At 34.1% G+C, this 7,965-nt stretch overlaps 1 non-coding gene across 1 annotated transcript; it reads left to right on the top strand.

Moving 5' to 3' along the window:
• Positions 1 to 6,643: 6,643 nt before the first annotated feature.
• On the top strand, positions 6,644 to 6,750 carry LOC123212623. Its single transcript, XR_006501582.1, has one exon. It is a non-coding gene; the product is annotated as a small nucleolar RNA R71 (small nucleolar RNA).
• The last annotated feature ends 1,215 nt before the right edge of the window (positions 6,751 to 7,965 follow it).

Genomic DNA, 7,965 nt, shown 5'->3' with positions numbered 1-7,965 from the left:
CTTAAACCAAACATTGTCCTCAATGTTTAAACAAAACAGAATGTAATGAGAACTGAAATTTAAAAGAAAAGGAACAGGAAACTTCTCTAATTTTGTTGAAAAGGAGTAACAGTTTGAATTATGGAGATGAAGGATAAGGTGGCGTGAATCCTTGAGAATTGAAAAAGGCCATCAGATTACGCTCCATATGATCTAATTTTTGTTCACATCTATGCAGTTGTGCCCTTATATTGTCGAATGAATGAGCATAGGAAGATGATGGAATGTCTACTTGTGGTTGGGTGCTACTAGGATCTATTTCTGCTATTGTTCTCCGCTACCTATTTGGCCTGGAATGAGGCATTGCTGTTAGTCCAGGTTACACAAAACTAAAACTACCATTTGTTTGTTTTCTCACAATTCCCATCCTATCTAAACAAGTAATATCCAATGGTTCCACCTCACAAGCAATGTGCATGTTATGATTAGAGATATCTAATAAACCCAAGTTAATGGCTAATTGAGTGATATAAGAACCACGGATTAAGAGTTTATTTTTCTTCTGGACTACTGATTGAAATTGAGTGAGTAACCAAAAACCTAAGTTAACTTGAATATTATGTTTCATACACCATAAAAAATAAAACTCAACCTTAGAAATAGTACCTACACTATCCCTCCTTCCAGGAAAATTAAAAGCCAATAATCGCTGTAAATATTTAAACACATGACTTTTTAAATAAGAATTCTTGGAAGCACTAGGATTATATGGAGTAGAATCAACTGACCATTCATGCCACAAATCAGTAGGATTAAAATCAGGACTGTAATCATATTGGGAGCGTACGTATCGCTCACTCTTTCATCCTCATTTTTCAAAAACCCCAAAACAATGTTAAATTCAGAAATTGAACATGAACATTTTCTCCCCATTATCCTAAACTCAACTATTCCCTTGGTAAACAAATCAAACTCCTCATCAACATTAAATTGAAATGTTGTATAAAATTCACGGGTTAGCTCAATAAAGGCAAGGTAGTCCACATATACATAATTTTTCCAATCCAGCCTATTCACTAGCTCATCAATTTCATTATGAATGCCCAATTAATCAAGAGTTTAAGTGTGAACATTCTTATAGGGGTAGATTTTGCGCTCATACATAGACCCACACTGTTGTTGGTCTTGTTCATCAATGAAGGTATTGAAGCTGCCTAGTTTGAGCTCTAGGCTACTGGAGAGTTCCACTTTCTTCCCTTTTTAAGTACGTGAACATGGACCAAAATGGACTGAAGCAGTGGTGGTTTGTCATGGCTGGGGTGACAGTGAGAGAGATGATGATTGAGGTGCTAAATGTGCAAGAGAGGGTGAAGACTGTTGAGTTCAATTGGCGGGTGATTCATCGGGTTCTAATGACGATTCTAGTGTAGGGGGTCTCTGATAGGTGGATTTTGCTACTCTTTGATGTTGTGAACGGGTTCTGACCATGACGTTGCAGAATGAGGAAAGAGGTTGTTGGGTTTTTTAGTTGGAGAGAAAGTGTGAGGCATAGGTTTGGCAAATATGGTTTTTGGAAACATATAAACCCAGCCTTATAATTACACTAAATCACAGGGGCCTTTTGTATTTAAGAAAAAAACAAAGTAAGAGGAAGAAGACTTTTGACAGAAACATATAACCCAGTTCCAGAACACCAAACTGCAAATTTCTCCCCCTGTGAACATTTACAGAAGGCTAACTACAACCTACAAGAGGAAGAAGATGATTGAACAGTAACATGAAAATAAATTAAAATAAACCTAATCGAAAATGATAAAATAATTGCTAAATAAACATCCAAAAATCCTAAAACTGAAATTTAATACTAAAATTGGAACACAAACCAAAATTAAAAACAAATGTCTAGAAAATAAAAAGTGAAGCATTAATCAAAATAAGATTGAAAGCTTAGGTTGCCTCCCAAGTAGCGCCTTTGTTTACAGTCGTCGACTCGACATAATGTCTTCGTCTATTTATCCATGTAGACAGGATCTCTCAGCTCTACTTCTTCGACATTTTTATCTTGCACTCCTTGGTAAAATGGTTTGAGTCTGTGGCCATTAACTTTAAATACTTTTGATGTCGTTAAGCTCTGAATCTCTACTGCACCATGAGGAAAAACATTAGTAACAACAAAAGGTCCAATCCAACGAGAACATAATTTACTTGGAAACAATCGAAGTCTTGAATGATAAAGAAGAACTTTTTGTCTAAGTGAAAATTCTTTTCTGGAAATCATTTTGTCATGAAATGCTTTTGTTTTCTCTTTTTAAATTCTAGAACTCTCATAAGCATTATTGCGAATTTCTTCTAATTCTTGCAACTGTAATTTCCTATGTTCACTATTCTCATTCAACTTCATATTGCATTGCTTGACAGCCCAATATTTTTTATGCTTTAATTCAACTAGAAGATGGCAGACTTTACCGAATACCAACCTATACGGCGACATGTTAATTGGCGTTTTGTACACTATTCTATATGCCCATAGCGTATCCTTAAAGTGCAAACTCCAACCTTTCTTGTTGGACCAATGGTTTTCTTAATGATAGATTTAATTTCTCGATTCAAAATGTTAGCTTGTCTATTGGTTTGTGGATGGTATGCCGTAGCAATCTTGTGTGTCACACTATATTTTTTTAGCAGTGCCTCCATTGTTCGATTAAAAAAATGTTTCCCTTGATCGCTAATTAGAGCCTTTAGAATGTCGAATCTACTAAATATGTTAGATTTAAGGAAACTTGAAACAACTTTAGAGTCATCAGTTTGGGTAGTTTTCACTTCTGCCCATTTTGAGACATAATCAATAGCTAATAAAATATAAACATAACCAAACGAAGATGGAAAAGGCCCCATGAAATCAATACACTGAACATCAAAAATTTCACAAACTAAAATAGGAGTTTGAGGCATTTCATTTTTCTATGAAATATTACCTATTTTCTGACAGCGTTCACAAGATTTGCAAAAAGAGTATGTGTCTCGAAATAAAGTTGGCCAGAAAAATCCACAATCCAGAATTTGTCTTGCTATCCTTTTGGTTCCAAAATGGCCTCCACAAGTATACCAATGGCAGAAGGTAATAATAGAAGAATCAGGAACGCATCTTCTTATAAGTTGATCAGTGTAATGTTTCCACAAATACGGATCATCCCATACGTAATATTTTGCATCATTTTTCAGTTTGTCTCTTTGAGCTTTAGATAAATCAGCTGGCAGTATGTTAGTAATAAAATAATTTACAATGTTTGTGTACCAGGGTAGCTTGTAGCTTGTTAAAAATAATTGCTCATCAGGAAATTGCTCCTGCAGATTCTGCTATATTTTTACATGAACTAGACGACTTTAATAGTCAGCAACACGATTCTCTTGTCCAGCTTTATCCTTGATCTCTAGGTCAAATACCTAAGGGCTGCATGATCAAAATAAATAACCATTTTAGTACCCAATAAATAAGAACAAAAATTTTCTAATGCAAAAGCAACAGCCAAGAGTTATTTTTCAGTGGTTGAATAATTTTTCTGTGTATCATTTAAGGTCATCGAGGCATAATATATAGCATACAACACCTTTCCAACTCGCTGCCCCAAAACAGCTCTTACGAGGTAATCACTTGCGTCACACATTATTTCAAATGGGAGACTCTAATCAGATGGTTGGATTATTAGTGCAGAAGTCAATAGCTGCTTCAACTTGTCAAATGCATTTTTACACCCTTCATCAAACTCGAAAGCCACATCCTTTTGTAACAACTTGCACAATGGCAATGCAATATACAAAAAGTCTTTAATAAAGCGTTGGTAAAAACCTGCATGGCCAAGGAAAGAACGAACTTCCTGCACACTAGCGGGGTAAGGTAAAGATTGAATAATATCAATTTTAGCCTTATCTACCTCTATACCCATAGTTGAAACTACATGCCCCAAAATTATACCTTGCTCAACCATAAAATGACATTTTTCAAAATTTAAAACAAGGTTAGTTTCAATGCATCTTTGTAAAACAAGTGTGAGATTGTGCAAACAATTATCAAATGAATCCTCATGAATAGTAAAATCATCCATAAAAATTTCTATAATGTGTTCAACATAATCTGAAAATATACTAACCATACACCTTTGAAAAGTGGTCGACATATTACAAGCTCCAATGGCATTCGTCGATATGCAAAGGTTCCAAATAGGCATATGAAAGTCGTCTTCTCTTAATCTTCTAGAGCAATTGCAATCTAAAAATATCTTGAAAAGCCATCTATAAAACAATAGTAAGCTCGACCAGCTAGCCTTTCCAATATTTGATCAATAAATGGCAACAGAAAATGATCTTTACAGGTTACAACATTTAATTTCCTATAATCTATACAAACCCGCCACTCATTTTGAACTTGAGTAGGTACCAATTCATTATTTTGATTTTTTACCACTGTGATGCTGGTCTTCTTTGGTACAACTTGAACAAGGCTGACCCATTCACTGTTTGAAATTGGATAAATTACTCCGGCTTGAAGCAACTTCAAAATTTCCTTCTTTACTACTTCCATCATCGACGAGTTCAGCCTCCTTTGTGGCTGTCGAATTGGTTTAGCTCCCTTTTCAAGAAGAATTCGATGTATACAGGTGGAGGGATTGATTCCTTTAATATTAACAATGGTCCATCCTATGGCAATTTTGTGCTTCTTCAGAATCTGTACCAGTTTTTCTTCTTGCTGCTCATTTAATTTGTTGGAAATGATCACTGGTAAAGTCTCCCCATCTCTAAGGTACACATATTTGAGGTGATTTGGAAGAGGTTTTAGCTCCAACTTAGGTGCCTACAAAACAAAAGGCACCAGTTTTCCATTAGGCACTGACAACTCAATATAAGATACATTACCTATATTTTTTAGTTCCACAAACTCATTCATTTCTACCATTGTATTCTGCACATCTGAAATTAATTTAAATTCATCTCTTTTTTTCAAAATATTTTCATGGTTAGTTGCTTCCAACTCATCTTTATCATAAAAAATATCCTTCGCTAGAGAATCAATTAAATCAACTGAATACACAGGAAAATCTACATCAGGATATTTCATAACATCATAAATATTAAACTGGATAACTTAACCATCAAACTCCATGGTCTGTGTGCCTTTATAAATATCAATTTTCGTTTTAGTTATTTTTAAAAAGGGTCTTCCTAGCAAAATAGGTGTAGATTGGTCATTATTTTCCATGTCAAGAACATAAAAATCAGCTAAAAAATTAATTTATCATTAACTTGAATAAAAACATCTTCAATCAACCCCTTAGGATATGTATTCGATTTACCAGCCAACTGAATAACTATACTAGTTTTTTCTAATGGTCCAAGATTAAGAGCAGAATAAATGGAATATGACATTACATTAATAGATGCTCTTAAATCTAACATAGCCTTTTCAATTTTAGTGTTACCTATTATACAAGGGATGTAAAACATACTTGAGTCTTTGTAGTTTTCAGGAAGACTTTTTTGAATTATGGCTGAAACATTTTCTCCTACCTTTATTTTTTCATATCTTTTGAGTCTTTGCTTTCTTTTCAATGTACACAGTTCTTTCAGAAATTTAGCATAGTGAGACACTTATTTGATTGCATCAAAAAGTGGGATATTGACTTCACACATTTGAAAGGTATCATATAAATCTGCATTGCCTTCATACTTCAGTTTTAAAGCTTTAGGAAAAGGAGGAACAGGTTTATATTGACTAAAAGAAGGATATTTACCTGTCACTACATTTTCAGAAGAATTATTTCCTGTTGCCACTTCCTCTCTATTTTCTGTTTGCTGCATTGGTACAGGTGGTACTTTAATCGACATCTCCAGCTCTTTTCCACTCCTCAACACTATTGCACTAGCATTCTCCTTTGGGTTCACCACAGTTTATGACGGTAGTTTGCTTGAATTTTGTGCTTCTGGCCTACTGATTGCAGTAGCCATCTGACTCACTTGATTTTGCAGATTTTGAATGCTAGTTCTGGTTTCATGCCGAAATTTCATAGTGTTAGTAGCCAAAGTTTTAACAATATCTTTAAAACATGTACCTGAATCAGAATTTTGAGTTGGTTATTATTGTCTAGGATTATAAGGCTGCTGGTATGGTTGAAAGTTATTCGAAGGCTGATTTGTATGTGCATTCCCATAACAAAGATTAAGATGATCTCTCCAACCTGAGTTGTAAGTATTTGAATAAGGATTATAATTATGATTTTGCTACTGCTGTCCTAAAAATCCATCTACTGCATTCTCTTGTTCAAAGCAGTCCTTCTGAAGTGTTGAACACATATCGGTTGCATGCCCCCTACTGAATAAATTTCTCGTAAACTTTTGCTACCTTTATTTTTCCTACAACTATTTGACGTACAAGAGTAGTTAGATCATCAAGTTATCATTCAAGAGAAGAGACAGTTACCTCATTAACACACCGAGATGAATGGTCCGATCTATTCCCAAATTATTATGAATTTAATGCCATGTTGCAATTAAATTCTGGGTTACTTCAGGTGTTTTGTTAGCCAATGCTCCACCACTTGCTACATCAATCATATTTCTCTCATTTGATAGAAGTCCTTCGTAGAAATATTGAATAAGTAGTTGGTCACTAATTTGGTGATGTGGACAAGTTGCACAAAGTTTTTTAAAACACTCCCAATATTCGTATAAAAACTTTCCACTATGCTGCCTAATGCCACAGATTTCTTTCCTCATGCTGGCAGCTCTTGATGTCAGAAAAAATTTCTCCAGAAATAGTCTTTTTATCTCATGCCAAGTGGTGATACTTCTAGCAGGGAGATAATACAACCAATCTTGTGTATCATCTTTCAAAGAAAACGGAAAAGCCCTTATCTTGATTTGTTCTTCAATTACTCTATTCGGTTTCATTCTTGTGCACACCACATGAAATTCTTTTAAATGTTTATGAGGATCTTCACCTGCAGAGCCACGAAAAATAGGTAAAAGATGGATTAGTCCAGATTTTAATTCAAATGTAGTATTAACATCTAAATTAGGCAAAGTAATGTAGTGTCGTTGTTGATTCAAATCTGGAGCAGCAAGCTCTTTTAAAGTCTGATTTTCAATTATGTTTTCCTCTGTTTCGTGAATAGCTCTGTGTGCTTGTAGTCTCCTTTTTACTTCTTTTCTCAGCCCTTTTACAGTCTTTTCAATCTCTGGATCAAATTGTAAACTAGCTTGTCTCAAAGATCGTGTAATGAACATACAAATTAAAAACTCCTCAACAACGGCTTCAAAATTTGGTACATGTTGTTGTTGACACCCAAATTAAAATCTTAAATTTTTGTAACAAAAATGTAGTAAAGGAAAGTAGGGATCGTTCCCTCGAAGAGCTTTGATTAGTATGTCGTCACAAATAAATCGAAACAAGGAAATAAGGGGGATTTTGAATTGAATGCAAATTCTAATTAAAAATAATAAATAAAAATTCAGCGAAATAATCTAAAACAAATAATCAATTGAACAAAACTTGATCTACAGTCACATCCACCATTGGAACTACGATTGATCATCGAAACCAAAAATATCAAATTAATTATTCAAATATTCGTTGTGGTATTAAATTTATCTGTCATTCCTTATGATTAGTTAACTAAAAACATGTATTCTAATTAACACTTATTGATTAATAATTCGGATACGATCTCAAATTTAATTAAACAATAGCATTACAAATTAGAAAGATCAACGAAGCAAGATAACACAAACGTACGCCGTTGCATTTAATCCAGTTGATTATTTTTCTAAGATTTACAATTCCTAACGCAGCAAACGATAAACTAGTTACTACTTCTATTAGATGGATTGAACAATTACATATTCAACACCTAAACTAGCAGTAGATTATATTAATTGATAAACTAATCGCACGCCTTAGAAATCAACCAACACAATCATGAAAAATAATTCAGA

This window comes from Mangifera indica, chromosome 3 (genome assembly GCF_011075055.1).
Source record: "Mangifera indica cultivar Alphonso chromosome 3, CATAS_Mindica_2.1, whole genome shotgun sequence".
In the NCBI taxonomy this organism is placed as follows: domain Eukaryota; kingdom Viridiplantae; phylum Streptophyta; class Magnoliopsida; order Sapindales; family Anacardiaceae; genus Mangifera; species Mangifera indica.
Note: the sequence above shows the minus strand (reverse complement) of the source record. Positions and strands in the feature narration are given on the sequence as shown.